At 44.4% G+C, this 17,686-nt stretch overlaps 1 protein-coding gene and 1 pseudogene across 1 annotated transcript in view; one reads left to right on the top strand and one right to left on the bottom strand.

Annotated features, from left to right (window-relative positions):
- LOC140622017 (large ribosomal subunit protein uL18-like) overlaps positions 1-15,221 on the top strand; it is a 31,264-nt pseudogene extending 16,043 nt beyond the window's left edge.
- ATPSCKMT (ATP synthase c subunit lysine N-methyltransferase) overlaps positions 1-17,686 on the bottom strand; it is a 178,377-nt gene that overhangs the window by 24,623 nt on the left and 136,068 nt on the right. The gene's annotated exons all lie outside the window — the stretch shown is intronic.

Here is a 17,686-nt window from a genome sequence, read left to right as displayed (position 1 = left end):
ATGGGAAAATTCCAAAATGCCACTGAAAGCAAAAGTGCTCCTGGGAACCCTCTGGTCAGCAGACCCTTCAGGCTGTAACTAGAACCAGGAGTCATCATTCTAGACACAATCAGGGTTTTAGGTCTGTTTTTAGTGATTTGTACCACACTACGGGAGAAACTGTAAACTCAGAGATCTCGTCTACCTCGTTTCGTCTGCCAGTGAAAACACAGGTCAGAATTCCAGACAACTGTTAAATGACTTTATAGTAAAATATTGCAAAAAGGGAAGATTCACACCAAAGACATGGTGACAGGATTATATATACATTTGTAAATATCTTTATTGATTTATGTGACAGAGAGAGCATAAGCAGGGGAAACAGCAGGGCAGAGGGAGAGGGAGAAGCAGGTTCTACGCTGAGCAGGGAGCCAGATGCAGGACTCAATTCCAGGATCCCAGGATCATGACCGAAGCCTAAGGCAGGTGCCTAACTGACTGAGCCACCCGGGTATCCCCCAACAGGATTATAGAAAAGGAATGGAAGTGGATGGCGAACTCCAAAGTGATTTCAGATATAGCTGTGTACATGTGGCCCATTGCTGGATAATTAAGACTCTGAGAAATCTGTTCCTGGTCTTCTCTGAGCGCCTTAGCTCACGGGTGAGGGCAGTTGCAGTGCTAGCTTAGGGCAGTGTCTTCCAACCTGTTCCACATAGTGGTACATGACGATGGCTGTGCTTTTCTGGTGCACTGGGAGAGCAGCTGCCCACCTGGACCAGCCTGCACCTGCCTCCAGCCCAGGCCCTACCCGCACACTCTGCAGACCTGAGGAGACCCATAGGGAGGCCAGGCACTGAGTAGCTCAACCTGAGGGCTCCACATGAACAGCTATTTCATGAGCACCTCCAACTCAACATCCAAGGCCCAGTACCTCATCCTCCCAAGATCTGCTTCTCTCACAGGTCTTCCATCAGAGTGCAACTCCATTCTTCCCACTGATCAAACTGGAAGCCTTGGATCGAAACTTGACTCATCTCATTTCCTCATACCCTGTTATAGGCTGACTTGTATCCCCACCAAAAAGAGATATGTCCAACCCCTAACCCCCAGCCCTTCAGAATGTGATCTTACTTAGAATCTGGATCTTTATAGATGTGATAAGTTAAGTTTGATGAGCTAGTACTGGTGTAGGGTAGGCTCCTGATCCTTTATGGTTGCTGTCCTTGTTAATGGGGGAAATTTGGACACAGACAGAAGGCCATGTAAAGATGAAGGCAGAGATCAGGGTGATGCTTTGGCCAAGGAACACCAAACACTGACAACAAACCACAAGGAGCTAGGAACAAGCAGGTAAGAGATCCTCCTTCACAGCCCTCAGAAGGAACCAACCCTGCTGACACTTTGATCTTGGACTTCTAGCCTCTGGAATTGTGAGACAATAAATTTATTGTTTAATAAATTCAGTTTGTGGTCCTTTGTGACAGTAGCCCTATGAAACTAATCTACACACCTCATTCAACCCAGCAGCAAATCCTCTGAGCACCACCAGGCAGTCTGACCACATTCCCCCAACATTCACTGTTACACCCTGCTCCCAGCCTCCATCATCCTTTGCCTGGATTAGTGTAGTAACCCCCTACCTGGTCTCCCTTGCTTCCACCCTAGACCCCTTTTCCCCAACAACAATCTATTCCCAGCACAGTAACCCAAGGCTTCTCTTTAAAAATCAAGTGCAATCACATCACTCTTTTGCTCACCCTCCATTGGTGTCTTATCCCACACAAAGGCCAGAGGCCACCCAAAGGCGAACAAGGCCTCCCCATGGTCAGGTTTCCTGGTACCGCTCTGATGTCACAGCCTTCCACTCTCATTGCTCACCCCCTACTCTTCTTCGTCTGTCCCCTGTCTCCATTCAGAGTTTGGCACCTGTTGCTCCCTCTATCTAGAACATTCTTCCCCCTTTACCTACATGGCTGCCTCCTTCATCTCTCTGTGGTCTCATCTTCTCCTGGAGGCTTTCCTTGACCACCTCACACAGAATCGTGACTCTCCTCCCCACCCTGGCAGTGGTGGCTCACCAGATGGTGGCAGTTGTGTGGAGATGGAAGATTTTATCTGTTCCATTCACTGCTGTACCCACAGCGCTTAGAACAGGGTTTGGAACATGGCAATCCTTCAACTATATTCCATTCCAATAAAAGAAGGAACATTTATTCCTTCAACTGAAGGGTTGAAGGAATAAATGCTTCCCAGCCCCCAGGACCTCCTGTCATACCAATGAAACCACTCTCCATCTGCCCTGTGACACCAACGCTGGCTGAGTCTGACCCTAGTGAGTGGCGGCTGAAAACGTGGAGTGCCCAGATCTTGTCTGGGGAAGAGAACTATTGCCTTGACCTCCCTAATCTGTTAAAGGCCAAGAAAGAGTGGTTTTAACGGGAAGCAGTGAAGAATTTGAGAAGTTGACCAAATAAGAAAAAAGAAGAGAAAGGAATCATCTGTGAAATTAACACAGATAGATAATAATCGCATCTGAGAAGAACACCAGTGTGCAAAAGGAAACATCTACACAGTGTGGCACCAGTGAGACACCAGGTCCAGAGAACAGATTTTGGAACCAGCACTTTAAAAAAAAAGAACTATGGCAATATTGTTATAACTTCTGAAAGGAGTCGGGTGTGTTCATCATTCATATTATTATTTCATTGGATTGAGGGGAGAGTACACACAAGAGGACCTGGTAGCACATTCACAGGCAATTTAAAAAAGAAACAGCAAAAAGTAATAAACATATGAAAAAAAAATGTGTCTCACCTCAGGAGTCATCAAAGAAACACACATTAGAACGATAACAAAACAATTTTCCTATACACTGGATAAGATTATTTAACTGATAATATCCGATGAATTTCAGAACAAGCATAGTGGGAGAGTAAAATTCGCATAAGCTTTCAAAGGAAAATTTGGTATTATATATCAAAAGGTCTTTAAAATTCATATTCTATTATTCAATGACAATGTTTATACTTCACTCCAATTCTCCCCAAAGACTTTTTGTACATAAAAGATCATTGCTCCCGGTAAGTGCCTGAGCTGGGATTGGAACTCAGGACCGTCAGCTCCCAAGCTCAGGGACCTGCCAGGTTCTCCACCTGCCACAATCAGGGAAGTGAATCTGCAGAACTAGAGATACAGAGACTTGACACGCAGAACTTTCCATCTATCAGCAGATGGGGTGCAAAAATGCTTTCACTGAAAGTGGTGAAATCCATCTTTGACCTACAGAACACCTGACCCCAGATAATTCCCAGCCAAGTGAGACAGTGTGTTGAGAATTTAAAACCCAAGCACAGACGACTTCCGACTATAGGAACACATTACCAATTCACATCACAATGATGTACTTAGGAAGGTTATCTTAACAAGAAATTTCCTGATACTCACATGAATAAATGCATGTACACATCTGAATAGATTTAAGGATGCTTGCTCTAGAACTCTTTGCTAAAAAGGGCTTTAACTGGAGATAACAAAACACCAATTACTTTGCAGGCTCAAGCTTAAGCAATTTAGCATTATTTTGAAAGCCCTTGTCATAAAAGCAAACAAAAAACAAGCAGGGCTTTGCCGGGGCTCAGCCTCCGCCTCCAGTCAGCCCACTGCCGTGGGATCCTACAAGGTGAGCTGCAAACGTGGACAAGACCACTCCGATTCTGGCTGCTCTCTCAGAATTAATACGTTTCGAAGTCGAGAGCCCGGCAAGTGGCAATGCTAATCAAGCAAGTGACAGTATTAATCTCCTTTGGCTCAGCTTAAAATAGGATATGCCACAGGTGACCCCGAGTCCTTCCCTCCCCTTCTCAAGCCATTAGCTGAACATCATATTTCTTTTTGCTGCCAACGCCGGCGCCACCAGCAGCACAATTCAAATACAGGGAGGGAACACAACAACGAGAATAGAGTATTAACTCTGTCTGGGAATTTCTGTGCTCACCTATGGCTGGTTCTAAGGTATTTTCCTAATTTACCAAAAGTAATGGGAAGATACCCCGCAACTAATTATCCCACATGCATCTTAGGAGGATGATCAGCTAAGACCGTTAGGATTTAAATTTGAATTGTGTGTTGCAATGACCGAATGAGGCTGATGCCAAGGGAAGTCTTAGGAAGTGACTTAAACATGAATGGGTTGTCAGGAAAATAGAGGGGTCACTGTTCTGTTGCGTATCTCATCTATGACCAGGTGTCACACAAATGAACTGAAGCTGGGGTATCAGATCTCTTAAAACCCGGACAAGCTCTGCCCTGAAGGAATGGTTGAAAGCGGAAGCCCAGTATGAACGTAGGAGTCATCGTCCATAAGTGAGGACTCTCTATAGATTACCCTGCAAACACAAATCTAAGTGATTATGGAATCACTTATCGAAATAGAGAAATATCCATCAACTCTAATTTCCACCACTTACAGCTCCAAGTGCCCCATCATGTAAAGGCCAACAGCCTGGCAATTTCTCTTTTAAAGTTCTTCACTATTTCAGGGGATCCCTGGGTGGCTCAGTGGTTTAGCACCTGCCTTCGGCCCAGGGCATGATCCTGGAGACCCGGCCTTGAGTCCCATGTCAGGCTCCCTGCATGGAGTCCGCTTCTCCCTCTGCCTGTCTCTCTCTCTCTCTCTCTCTCTCTGTGTGTGTGTGTGTGTGTGTGTGTATCTCATGAATAAATAAATAAAATCTTAAAGTTCTTTACTATTTCATGCACATGCCCATGTGCCCCCCTAAGACTCTTCAGAATTCCTCCACCTCATTTGCAAGCATCCAGAGTCACTTCTTTGATTATCTTAAAGAGGACAGGGATGGGGGTGCAAGACGTCACTTCCTTTGCCAGATTCCAGCTCTCGTCAAGCACCAAGGACCGCATCTTCCCTGCTTATTTTCCAGACCTGAAATGCATCCTTCTCTCTGTTCTTCGTGGAGCCAGCCCGCATTCCTCAGGATGACGGTGCCTCCCTTCCTTCTGAATTACAGATTCTAGCAGAAGTCTCTGGATCTATATTCCCTTTGGACAAGGAGTTAGGGAAGAAATTACCTTGAAAGTACCTTCCCACACTCCTCCACTGGGCGGAACTCAATCAAGCCAGTGAACGCCTGGCCCAAGGACAGCCAATCAGCAGGCTGACCAGCGGCCTGAGACAAAACCCTCACAGCAGGGCACTTGAGGAGGGTGTACAGTTCAAAAAAGACAGTAGGGTACAATCTAGAGATGGAACTGGATGGCTGGAAGAAGTAACACCTGCTGTTTTCACAACACACACCATAGAGTGTAATATTTGCCAGGACTTCGGGTCCTGGGGGAAGCACAGGAGCTAGTGATGTGAAATTACAAAGATTGAATATTGAATAACCCCCCAAAAAACAGAGTGAGAATGGCCCAATGAGTGGAAGAAAAAGGGAAGGACTGGCACACCTACTGTCAGGGAGAGGGGTGGTCTTGCCCAAGCTCCTGTGTATGTGTATCCTACAGGAAAACCCTAAATACTTAAAGCCACATGAGTGAGTCACTTCGCTTAAAACCAAAGTGCCTGAGGAGGAAATTAATTAAATGGTATTTAAATTCATAGTGAAGAGTAAAAGGAGTGTCAAAATTAATTTACAACTGAATTATCATTATACAATTATTTGTCTATTAGTAACTTAAACTACTTTACCTTTAAAAATTCCATTCCTAAGAATGATATTTTTACTTTCTATATATTGATATGTATTTCTTTAACATAATGCAATTCTAGGCACAAAACTAATCTCACTGTTAAGGTGTAACCAGCTTATGGAATGTATATGAATTTCTGTGGATTGTATTTCACTCCAGATATATCTAAAATGGTCTGGTGAAAAAAGGAGGGATAACAGGGCCCAGCTGTATTTTAATAAAGGTAATTGACACACAACTAGTGTTGATTGCTTGTGATGATTGCTTTTGAAAGCAGACAATGACAAGATCATATATATATAAATAAATCTATTCACTCCTAATCTGCAGCAACCAGCCCTAGACACTAACCCATTACCTGTGTAACCAGCCCAGGAAGCCAGCCTGCTCTTTGTAAGTCAGACTTGCAGAGAGTCAACCACTGTCTCTAATAACAACCCAGGAAGCCAGACACTGACTTCTGTAACAATTAATCCAAAATGGCCAGGACTTGATTAATAATTGGCAGCTTCCCTAATTTTTTCCTCACTTTCAATTTAGGACTAACCAAAACAGCCAAATGCACATACCTACCGGTTAACATAGAATGCCCGGCTTCCCACTGGCTCACTTCGATCTTCCCCAGGCCAACAGCCTCCAGTCAGGGTGCACCTGAGCTGTCCCTGTTTTCCCTGTAAACCTTTCCCACTCCTCAATACATTGCCTTCAAGTCTCTGCCAAACACAAGTAATAGTGTCTCACTCTCTGGCTGCAGCAAATCAGGAATAGATAGCTTGTTTTTGTTCTCATTTACACACTTCTACGGACACTTCTAAAAAGAATTCTTATAAAAACCAGCAAAATAGATCTTATATATTACACTTTTACGAACACTTCTAAAAAGAATTCTTATAAAAACAAGCTAAACAGTAAAGCAAAGAAGGTAAAGGCGAGGTGACTGTCGCTAGTGCACCTGGACATGACAACCTTGAGTGCCATAATCTGTGCCATCTCGTCTGAAAGAATGACTTGAGTCCAAATCTATCCCAAGTGCACATATGTTTAGGAGTCATTTCTGTAAAACACTGTTTCCACGGTGTATAATCTCCACGTCAAACCTTCCAACATGCTTCCAAATGATACGATAAAAAGATTTATAAAAGAATGTTGGGCCAACCTAGAACCCCCCCCACCCCAAGTCATCACAAAACTTAGAAAGACTGTGAAAGATATCCTTACTCTATTTTCCGAATTTCTTTTAAAGAGTCTATTAAGAAACATGAAACTAATATTCCAATGAAAGAGGGAGAAAGAAAGACCAGAGCCAGATGTCAGCAACTCCCTACTTCTCACTGAACCTCAAGCCATGTCTCTTAGTGCCCCCAGAAGTGACAGCACTCCAGGAATAGGAGAAGAGCAAAGGAACATGGCAACAGAGAAAAGATGCTAAAATAACAAAGCAACATGATTTTCCTCCCAGTAATCATTACTCATGGGAGGAACAAGTATGTAGAAATCCAGACTCAGAAATTCAGCAAAAAGCTTCACAAAGGGGAAACTGCAAAGAAGCAAGCCCACTGCACGTAAATTAGTTATCCAAGGATCACAGGTAGTTAAAACCCAAGCACACTTCCCATCAGTGTTCTTCTGTGAGTCTAGTCCTGCTGAGAAACATGCTTTTCACAATATGCCTCAAACCTGTCTGTAAGAATTACCTGAGAAGCAGAAAGGTGGCATTTTAAATTTTAGTGACACATTAATGAACAAGGTAATACTCCTGACAGATAGAGAGAAATGTTCCCCACATCAAGCTAAGCAAGAGCTCCTCAGATCAAAATACAAGCCGTGGAACCGGCCTTGGCAGGCCCGCTGTGCACCAGAACTGCATGTCAGACGCTGCAAAGACACTGACATATTTACTGCTGGCACTGTCCTTGGCAGACGGCTGGCAGATATCTCATCTCAGAAGAGTCAAGCCTTTGTCTTGGAGTCGAGGGTTAATAGGATCCCTTAACTGCAGGATCAGTTATTATAAGGTCCTAGTTTTTAAAAGCAGTGCCTTCTTCAAGCTTAGTAACAGATCTTCTGGGCATCATCTCAAAATTCAATGATTCAAATACAAAGTGAGAACATGAGGGGAAGTAGGTTTTCCACATAGTAGGATGTTTTCTGTTCATGAACATGTTCCCAGACACGTTCTGTGGCATCTTTGACCAATCACCAGAGTCAGTTGCGGGGGGGGGGGGAGGGGGGAAGGGGAGGAGGGGAGCAGAGCTTGCTGCAGGGCTTCTCATGGTGGCCAGGGCTTCTGGTGCCAGGCCTCCTGCAGACAGTTTGAGCAGTAACTAGCTCAGGGTCACTGTTAGGGGTTCCTCAAAATTTCCTATGTTGAGATCCAACCCCCAGTGCCTCTGAATGTGACCTTATTTGGAAAGAGGGTCATTACTGATGTGAATAGTTAAGATGAAGCCATTCCGGTAAATAGTTAAGATGAAGGCATTGGCTCTAATCCAAAATGACTAGTGTCCTTATAAAAGGAAATTTGGATGTACAAGGACAATCCCATGTGAAGACAAAGAGACAGAAAGACAGATACTGCATGGAATCACTTATATGTGGAATCTAAAAAAAATGTCAAACTCATAGAAACAGAGTACAAAAGGGATTGGCAGAGGTTGGGAGGCTGGGGACAGAGGGAGAGGTTGGTCAAGGGTACAAACTCTCAGCTCTAGGAAAGAGGTCTGAGGATCTCATGTGTCACATGGTAACTACAGTTGTCAACACTGAAACAACTGTACAAGTGAAATTTGCTATAAGAGAACTTGAGTGTTCTCATACACAAAAAATACAGGAGGTGATGGATGTTAGGTGTTAATCAAATCAATGAGGGGAATTCTATGTATATTGTAGCAAGTCATTGCATTGAACACTAAAAATCTTACAATTTTATGTGTTAATTATATTTCGATAAAACTGGAAAAAAATTAAGTCAGAGTAGTGATGCTTCCACAAGCTGAGCAGACCATATAAAACATGGAGAGGTGGGGCAGAGTCTCCTCCACAGCCTCAGAAGAACCAGCCATGCTGATCCCTTGATCTCCACGTTCCAGCCTCCTGATCCTATTGGAGGTACCCAGTTTGGGAGTGCTTTGTTACAGCAGCAGGAGGAAACAGATACAGTCCCCTTTGTCACTCTTGCAAACGTTATCTCAACTCCTAGTCACCAGCCACATCAACACTGGTACAAACCCTGGATCTGGAGTAAAAATTGAGACTTTTCATAAATTTACAGCACATTCTTCTTTGGTCTACTCTATCAAACCATCAGCTCTTCTTACACTCAAAAACTGCTCATTTCATATTCTAAAACATTAACTTATATTTCAGCTAAGGTGCTATGGTCACTAGAATGTCAAAAAGCAAGTGATTCTGGACTATGACATTTTCTTAAGGTCATTAGTTTGTAAAGCATTGTAATGAAAGAATCAAGAGAAGAACTACAGAGAACAAGGAAGCGAGAGAAAATATAAGGAGATCCTAAACAGCTGCTCTTTTCATCCATCAGATCCCTGTGAAAATGGAAAACTGAGCAGCCACCTATTGATGGTCCCTCTGAAATCCAAGACGGGGTCCTGAAAGTGTTCTCCGCACCCAGCAGCATCAGCAGCAAATCCTCAGGCCCTACTCAGATCTATTAAATCAGAAGAGGTGGGCCCAGTTCCTATGATGGAACAAGTCTTCCAGGGGCTTCTGATGACTGCTAAGGCATGAGGATCACTCTTATATTCAAAGCCAGGAGGCAACTTGGTTCCACCTGATTGCAAATTCAATTGAGAATGCCCAAGAACATGTATTAAGAAGGCTTCTGAAGCAGACTCTGAGCTCTGATTAAAAGGAGGAATTGTTCTGGCAAGAAAGAGAAGGGGACAGGATCTGGCAAGCCACCTGAGAGCCATCTCATGAGTCCTAAGCCATCACCACTACATCTTTCTTCATTATCAATGATTCCAAATAAAAAATGTCCCAAATTTCTGAAATAACTTGGACTCCATATATACTAGCATAAAAATGAAAAGAAGAAATAAATTAAAAACTTGTTTTCAGTTCTGAGACAAAATCCAAAATGAATTACATTCTTGACAGCAGTGCTCTTTCTCCAACTGAATATTTATTTCCCCCTTTTCTCTCCATACTTTGCTTCTCTTTCAGGATGGCATTATTTTGGTGATTGAGATAAGAGAAATGGGATTGTACTTAACCTAATTCAGGAAAACAATGTACAAAATCTGAACTCATGGGATCATTGAATGCAAAAGTTACCATTTTCACTTCATTTACATGATAAAGGATATTCTTTGGTTTTAAAAGGATTTACAAAAGACTTCTTTGAAGAGTGTATTCCTCTGAGTTATTTCATATCTGATTTATTTTATTTTTTAACTTTTTAAAATTTATTTATTCCTTTTAAGTTGGCTCAGGCCCAATATGGGGCTCAAACTCATGACTTGGAGATCAAGAGTCACATACTCTACCGACAGAGCCAGTCCAGGTGCCCCTGATTAGATTTATTTTAAAAATCACCTACTGCTTCCTGCTACTTTCAAACCTGAACTCCTGGGATCAGGGACTACAGCCTGGGTGCAGCCCACCTGCCAACCTTCTCTTCCCTCCCTGCCCACAACCAGCTCCACCCCAGGGCCAGACAGAGTCACTCATCCCTCTGTTGTCTCTCAAAGTACTTTCCTTCACCCTACCCAATGCCCTGCCCTTCCCCACACACGTAACATCTTCCCTTCCTTTGGACCCCTGCTCTGGCCCCTCCATCTCTCCACAGCCTTCCCTGTCCAACCCAACTTGGGTGCCTCTTCTCTGAATGTGCCTTCCAACATCTGCCTTTACTTACCCTTAAGTTTATACTTTGTCCAATGGGTCTTGCATATTCAATCTTGCCCCCGCTCCACCCTCAGGGAAACTACTTCCATCATACCTCCCATAGCAGCAACGCAATGAGTCAACAAGTCCAGTGTGAGAACAGATTCCTTGCTAGAAGAGTTCAGCCAGTGAGTTCCTCTCCTATTCCTTCCTGGGAGCACTGCTTGCAAAGTACAGGCTCCAACTGGAATGACTAAATTTCTTACCTGTAAAGGGTCATTCCCAGCCTCGGGGAAGCACTCAGAATGATCCGGGAACCCCAGAGAATCTACACAACATTCACTGATTGCACTGATTGAAAGACTAGAAAATCTGGATCCTGTCACTCAGCAGCCCCTAATGAAGTATGTGGCCTGGGGCATTGTGTCTCCCGCCTGCACTTGGGCCATAGGATCTCCATCACCATTCTTGGGAGTAATTCACATGAGAATTCACTAAAACGGCTTAACGCATCAGCCAACCTCGGCACAATCTGTACGGTATTATTCATCTTTTGCCCTGTCCTCCTAAGATATTCCTCTGATCCTTATATTTTCTAGTACAAATGACAGGAGGCATCTTTATCTTATTTATAGCTCTAAATAAATTGGTATGAGCATCAACCAAACATATTTATTTTATTTCCCAAGAAATATACCCCCAGAAAATGTCAAGGAAATGATCTTTGAAAAATGCACATCCGAATGCAATATAAAATATTTAAAGGAATGACTGTGCTCCTGGTTTCCATTTTCTGTTAGATTATTCTACAGGCTCTTGTAAAAGTCAAGTCAGTGCTTTTAAAGGCAGAAAATGGCCACGAGTTAAGAAAAGCCTTCAAAGCCCCGGGGTTCTCCTTGATTTCGCTTTTACTTTCAGCATTTTGCCTTGAATGAACGACCTCAAATAACTGAGATATTCAAAAATTGATGGACAGTACTTAGCAAAGTAAAACTCAGATAAAGATGATGAGAACAAGCCACTCACCAATGGCTTAAAAATTCACAGCTGCACTTGCCGCCTCCTGACAAGATGTCTCTTGCTGACACTTCCCGTGCATTCTTCCCATCTATCCACCTTCCTGAAACCCTCCGCAGCAAATCATGTGGTCAACAAAAAGAATTCTAGAAAAGATTACTATTTAAATCTTGCCATAAATCCATTCAATTTAGTTGGCCGGGGAGTGAATACTCACATAGGTCAACTCATTTAATCCTCCAACAACCCTGTGAGGCAAGTCCATCTTATCTACCTTGTATGATAAAGTAACTAAAGCACAGACAAGTCAAATATGTTGCTCAGCACAGCTAGGGAGTGACCTTTCTGACCCCAGAGCCCAAGTGTTCAGGCACCATGATACACTGCCCCAACCAATACCATCACTCCATAGGTGCTGATATTGGTCTCATAAATGTGTGTTAAATGAGAAATTTCAAGGAACTGAAGTTCATCAAACTCATCTGTAAATTGCATTGGTACAAATGGCTATCATGTAGAGCAGAAAGTTCGGGCTAATTAAAAAAAAAAAAAAAAAAAAAAGGCCTTCCTCAGGATCTATAAGAGTAGCCCACAGAAGATGAAAGTCCCCAAGGGCACATGCCAAAACCAAGTCCTATGGTCCAGGCAGAAAAGGAGACTTGTGCAGGCAACCCTGAAGGAAGCTCCCAGGGACCCAGGGACCTTCTCAGTGTGGGGTAAGGCTCATCTAGCGGGGCACAGCTAGAGGATTAGCCTGGACCACAATTCTGGGCAGCTGTGAGATGACCTAAATCCAACCCTCATCTACCCATCTGAATAGACCCTCCCTAGATACCTGGGAAACTGAAGCTCCTATGTCAAGACATTCCATACTGGCCTCTTCTCATTGGGACCAGGAGTGTCTAATGAGGTCCAGCCATCAGCAGACCTAGGGCACCCCCAGCCAGCACCTGAAATCTGCCATGCTGGCCACAGCTCTCACTGGCTAGACTGCCCTTTGGTTTAGATTCAATTCAGTGGGTAGCAGAGATGTTCTGAGTTCAGGCACTGGGGTCAATATCTCTGCACTCACTAGCTATTGACTTTGGAAAAGCTTAGAACATCATGGAACTTCAGCTTTCTTATCTGAAAGATGGGGCTAATAAGACAACCCCACTGCGTTATCATGAGGAACACATGAGCAAAAGAATGTAAGGTATAAGGGACAGTGAAGTGTCCCACACACCAGCGGCTGCTCTATTACTGTCACCTATAATGGCAAAGGGAACTGGAAGCACAGGCTCCCTCACTCAATGTCATTGTCCATATCCCTGCCAGGATATCTCTTATAAGCACTCCGGATATACCATGTGATGTGAAGTGAACTGCTGGAACCCTTGTCAAGAGAGCAGAGTTCAGGGTGGACTGCCAGTGCTCTGAACAGGAATCTCAGACACCATGGTGGTGACTGCAGGCATTTCTGTTGTCACCATGCAAGGCTTATTATAGAATACCAAAATGGTTCCTGTGTGTGCAATTAGTGACCTATTAATCATCATGATGGCTGCTAGGCATGAGCTTTCAATGGTGACATTAAAGGTATTCAAGATACAGGGCTAAAATATTTTTTAAAACATCCTGCAGGAAGAGTATGCAAAAATCCATTGATACCTGAACTCTTTCCCTTGGGGAAGATGTGTGACAACAGCCCTAAACCACCCACCCCAAACATGGTAGGACCTTGGACCTGGAGGATTTTGTTTGATGCCAGCTGTCAGGGTGACAGCATTTGCCTCCACAGCCTTGGTATTTGCCTCAAGCCTCCTTCTGCCCAGTGGGGAGTCATGACACCTAAGGGGCAGGACCTGGGACTCCACTAAGCTCACAGAACAGCTTATTGAACACTTTGGGACCTGCAGGCAAATTAAGGCTGTTTCAATAAATGTCTTGGGTGTGACTGAAACTGGTTTGAGCATGACTATCACAAAAACCAAGGAGCAAAATGTCAAGGCCCTGACCTGCCTCAAACTTCTTTAGCGATAACCCAAATCAACCACAAAGAATCCAAGAGAGTCACATGACCAAACTGGTATAGGTCCCATTTGGCTGTGCATGTGCCTGTAAGCTTCATGGGGGAAAGATACAGGGCAAGTTTCCTCAGCTCTGGAGAAGCCACTCAGGCTAAGGACAACTACCACTAATCCCTGGAGTCACCAGGAAGGAGGTCACATTCAAGGTTGTACCACAGAAAGATGGGCTGGACAAGAAAATAATTTCAACATGGAACTACTTCTCCCTGGTGACCCTACGCATTAAGCAGCCAACCCTAAATAAGGGGCATGGATGCGGGTCTCTGTTCCACAGGCTGAGGCTTGTTAAAGTTGTCATGAATAAGGCTCACTTCAAGAGATACAAGGGGAAATTCAGAAGAGAGTAAAACTGATTACTGTGCTTGGGAACAGTTAGTAATTCAGGATCAAAATAAGTCCAATACATCTAAATACAGGATGATAGCTCATGTAACCAACAGAGAGATCATTTGTCAGATTGTTTATGCCCATTCAGAAGGGGACATGACAGTTCACGCTCATGAACTCCCAAAGTATGGTGTGAAGGCTGGCCTGACAAACTCTGCGGCAGCATACCATACCAGCCTGCTGCTGGCCCACAGATTCCTCAGTAGGCTTGCATGAGACCTACAACGGCCAAGCAGAGGTGACTGGAGATGAATACAATGTGGACAGCATTGATAGTCAACCTGGTGCCTTCATCTGCTATTTGGTGGAATTTTTTAAAGATTTATATATTTATTTGAGAGAGAGAGAGAGCAAGAGAGCATGAGAAGTGGAAGGGGTACAGGGAGAGGGAGAGAGAGAGAATCCTCAAGAAGACTCCTCACTGAGCACAGAGTCCCACACAGGGCTCAATCCCAGGACCTCAAGATCATGACCTGAGTCAAAGTTAGACTCTTAACTGGCTGAGCCACCCAGGGACCCCTTAACCTGGAAGGTGGAAATAAATTAGGGTCCACCCCTTCAGCTGGAAATAAAGTTTTGGAGCTGTGGATGGAGGCCTGTCTATACCTCATGGTACCAAATGATCCCCTGGCTATAATTTAGAAAGCAAGGAATTCATTGCGGGAGGACTTTGGAAGCACATCCATGGGTCAGAACGTTGCAGACTATACACATTGCCTCAAGGAAGAAGATAAAGATGCTTATAAGAAACAATTGTCTCAATACACCAAGAACAACACTAACACCAGATATGGGGGAGGCGATGTAGAAGAAGGCTCATGCTGCTTCAAGACAATCAAGTCCATGAGAAGAATCCTATGAAAGAAGTTAAAAAGAAGAGGGGGAACCATCCCAAAATGGCTCTTGTCCAGAAGAAAGATCAAATAACTCAGAAGGGGGATCCCTGGGTGGCTCAGCGGTTTAGCCTTTGGCCCAGGGCGCGATCCTGGAGTCCCGGGATTGAGTCCCGCCTCAGGCCCTGGCATGGAGCCTGCTTCTCCCTCCTCCTGTGTCTCTGCCTCTCTCTCCCTCTCTCTCTCTGTGTGTCTATCATAAATAAATAAATAAATAAATAAATAAATAAATAAATAAATAAATAAAATAAATCTTCAAATAACTCAGAAGTAGGCAAGCTTCCTTAGAGCTCAGGAGCAGGCTGCTGAGAGCTAATAAACCAAAACACAATTTTCTGTGAAGATATTTTAGATACAGACAATTAAATTTTTCACCAAGCCAAAAGAAAAAGAAGAAGAAGAAGAAGCTGCTTTCCTCTCCCCCAAGATGAGCATAGTCCAAAATCCCCCATGAGAAGCAAAGCGTGCCTCTAACTGGAGATCTCAGAATTCTGGGTCCCTAAAGTGAGGAAGGAGAAAAGTGGGTAGTCCTCAAAATTCAGCTTCAGGATTCCCTGCTCTTGAAGGGTGTTTGCTTAAACCAAGTTCCCTGGGCAGCTCCTTTAAACCCAAGAACCTGCCTTAGGCTCCATTCTGACCTGCTTTCATTATGCTGGGACATGTGTAGAAAAAGCACAGTATTTCATGAAAATGGAGAACCGTACATGGAGCCAAAGGAGGTCCCAGGGTGTGTCCACCAAAGAACGTTGGCCTGAAAAACACTTCACACCATCTGCCACAACCTTAAGATCAGGAGCTCACAGGAGACAGAAACTGGTTTTCTGTTGAACTTCTACAGAACTCCCAACTTCTCCAGAACTTCCCCAGGGGTCTGCCCCATTCAAAGGCTCCAAAGCCTGTGCCAAGGGGGACACAAGTGAAGACATCATCATCCACGCAGATTTCCAAATCCCAAATCCTGATCGAGGATAAGAGCTGACTATATGTATCAGTCAATCCCAGGGAAAATGCATTTCCCCTGTTCAGACCATTTTGAAAAAGACCTTCAAAGAGAAGGAGTTAGTTGGAGCTAGGTGATGCCATACAAGAAAATTCAGACTCTCTGGGGTTGCCTAACATCATAAAGTTTTCTTGCTCAAGTGGCTCAGAGCTGCTCCTCCTCCATGTTGTGACTGTATATGCCATCTAGAGCATGTCCAGCTGGTGGCCACGGCCAGGGAAGAGGGGACAAGAGGGTCACATGGGATGGTTTAATGGCTTCTCCCCCACCTCTTGCCAGGGCCATAGCCCAGCCTACCTTAGGGAAGCCTGGGTAAGTGGGGAGCAGTCTCTGTTCCAGGAGGTAAGCCCTCTGTGCATGGTCTGTGTATGGGACCAGTCACAAAGCCCGTGCCCCAAGCCCTCCTCTCTGTCCCCCACCTGCACACCTGAATTCCCACGGAGGCTCCTTCTGCGTAGGATCACAGTCCTTCCGGACTGTACCTGCCTTCTGGAAGGGATGAAATGTAGTTCTATTATCAATGCCACTTTAAGGCACTGACCTGTGAGAAGCAATTCTAAAAAGCCAGAAGTCATTTCTGACCCAGGTCAGGGTCCAGGAGGTAGAGATGGGTAAGGAAACCCACAAAGAGGTTGAATGAGAACAGAAAATGAATATGAATCTGAGCTTAATCAGGGGCAGGACAGGAAAGGCACTGCTAACCCCACAGTGGGTACAAACCCCAGAGGCTGTGCGCGTGCAGGGCCGGGGAAGAGGCGGGAAAGTAGCCTCCATCGGAAGGGGCTGGAGGGACGGGGAGATGGACATGCTTCCTCATCTAAGCAGAGGCCCTTGGGCATCACTGCGAGGACCTGAGGGGGGCGGCATCATCATTCGTGCCTCTAATGGGAAACCCAAGGACCTCAATTATGCGAGTTCGGTTCTAACCTCTCTGCCCCGCCGCACACCAACCTCTGCCACCCAGACCCACTCCCCTGCCTGCCCACACCCCCTGCCGCCATTATTTACCCGAAAGGAAAGAAAGGATCTGCTAAAACCCTTCCCCTGAGCTGGTGCCCAGATTCCTGGTCCTGTGCGGGGTCCCCTGTTCTGGGGCAGCCACACCTGGCAGGAGGTCAAGGTCTATCTTTTTACTTGTCTAATGGCCTTAAGTATGGGTCTTACACTTGACCTTTCATTGGAGTTCTTTCCCTCAGTCTGAGATCTTGAATTTTTCTTAAACCACTTCGAGAAAGCGCTCTGCGTCCTGTTCTGGCCACCTTACTTTAGAAATGGGATAAAACCTTGATTCTCAGCATGAGAACATTTATCCCAACAGGTCACTTTTTGAAAAAGGTTAAAGCAATTGAAAGAAGCCTTTTCCCTGATATCAAAGCCATAGACTTAGATGATTTTTTTAGGCCAAAAGAAATCCGTAAAAAAAAAAAAAAAAAAGGCAGGGTGGGGGAAGGCTTTCCTAAAAAGAAAACTGCCTGCTGCTTTTTCTTAGCCCAGAAAATTACTAGTTCACAAGGTGAATCTCTCCATGAATAAACTCAATACGGATGAGGAAATAAATCATTTGACTGTCTACATTTTTTCTTTGTGACAGTCATCTTGTTGAAAAAGGCCATTATTTTTTGTGCTAATGGAAGTGTCTTGCTAGGTAAGACTTATACACTATCTAAAATATATAGGAAGTTTCATCTTTGCCATGCATTTTATTCTATTTAGCTAATAATTTTCTGCAGAAGTGCCACAAATTAGGTTATAGGAATAAATACCTGCATTTCAGAGATGTG

The sequence above is a fragment of the Canis lupus genome, chromosome 31 (assembly GCF_048164855.1).
Source record: "Canis lupus baileyi chromosome 31, mCanLup2.hap1, whole genome shotgun sequence".
Lineage (NCBI taxonomy): Eukaryota > Metazoa > Chordata > Mammalia > Carnivora > Canidae > Canis > Canis lupus.
The sequence above is the reverse complement of the archived record's forward strand: the minus strand, read 5'-3'. Positions and strand labels throughout refer to the sequence as shown.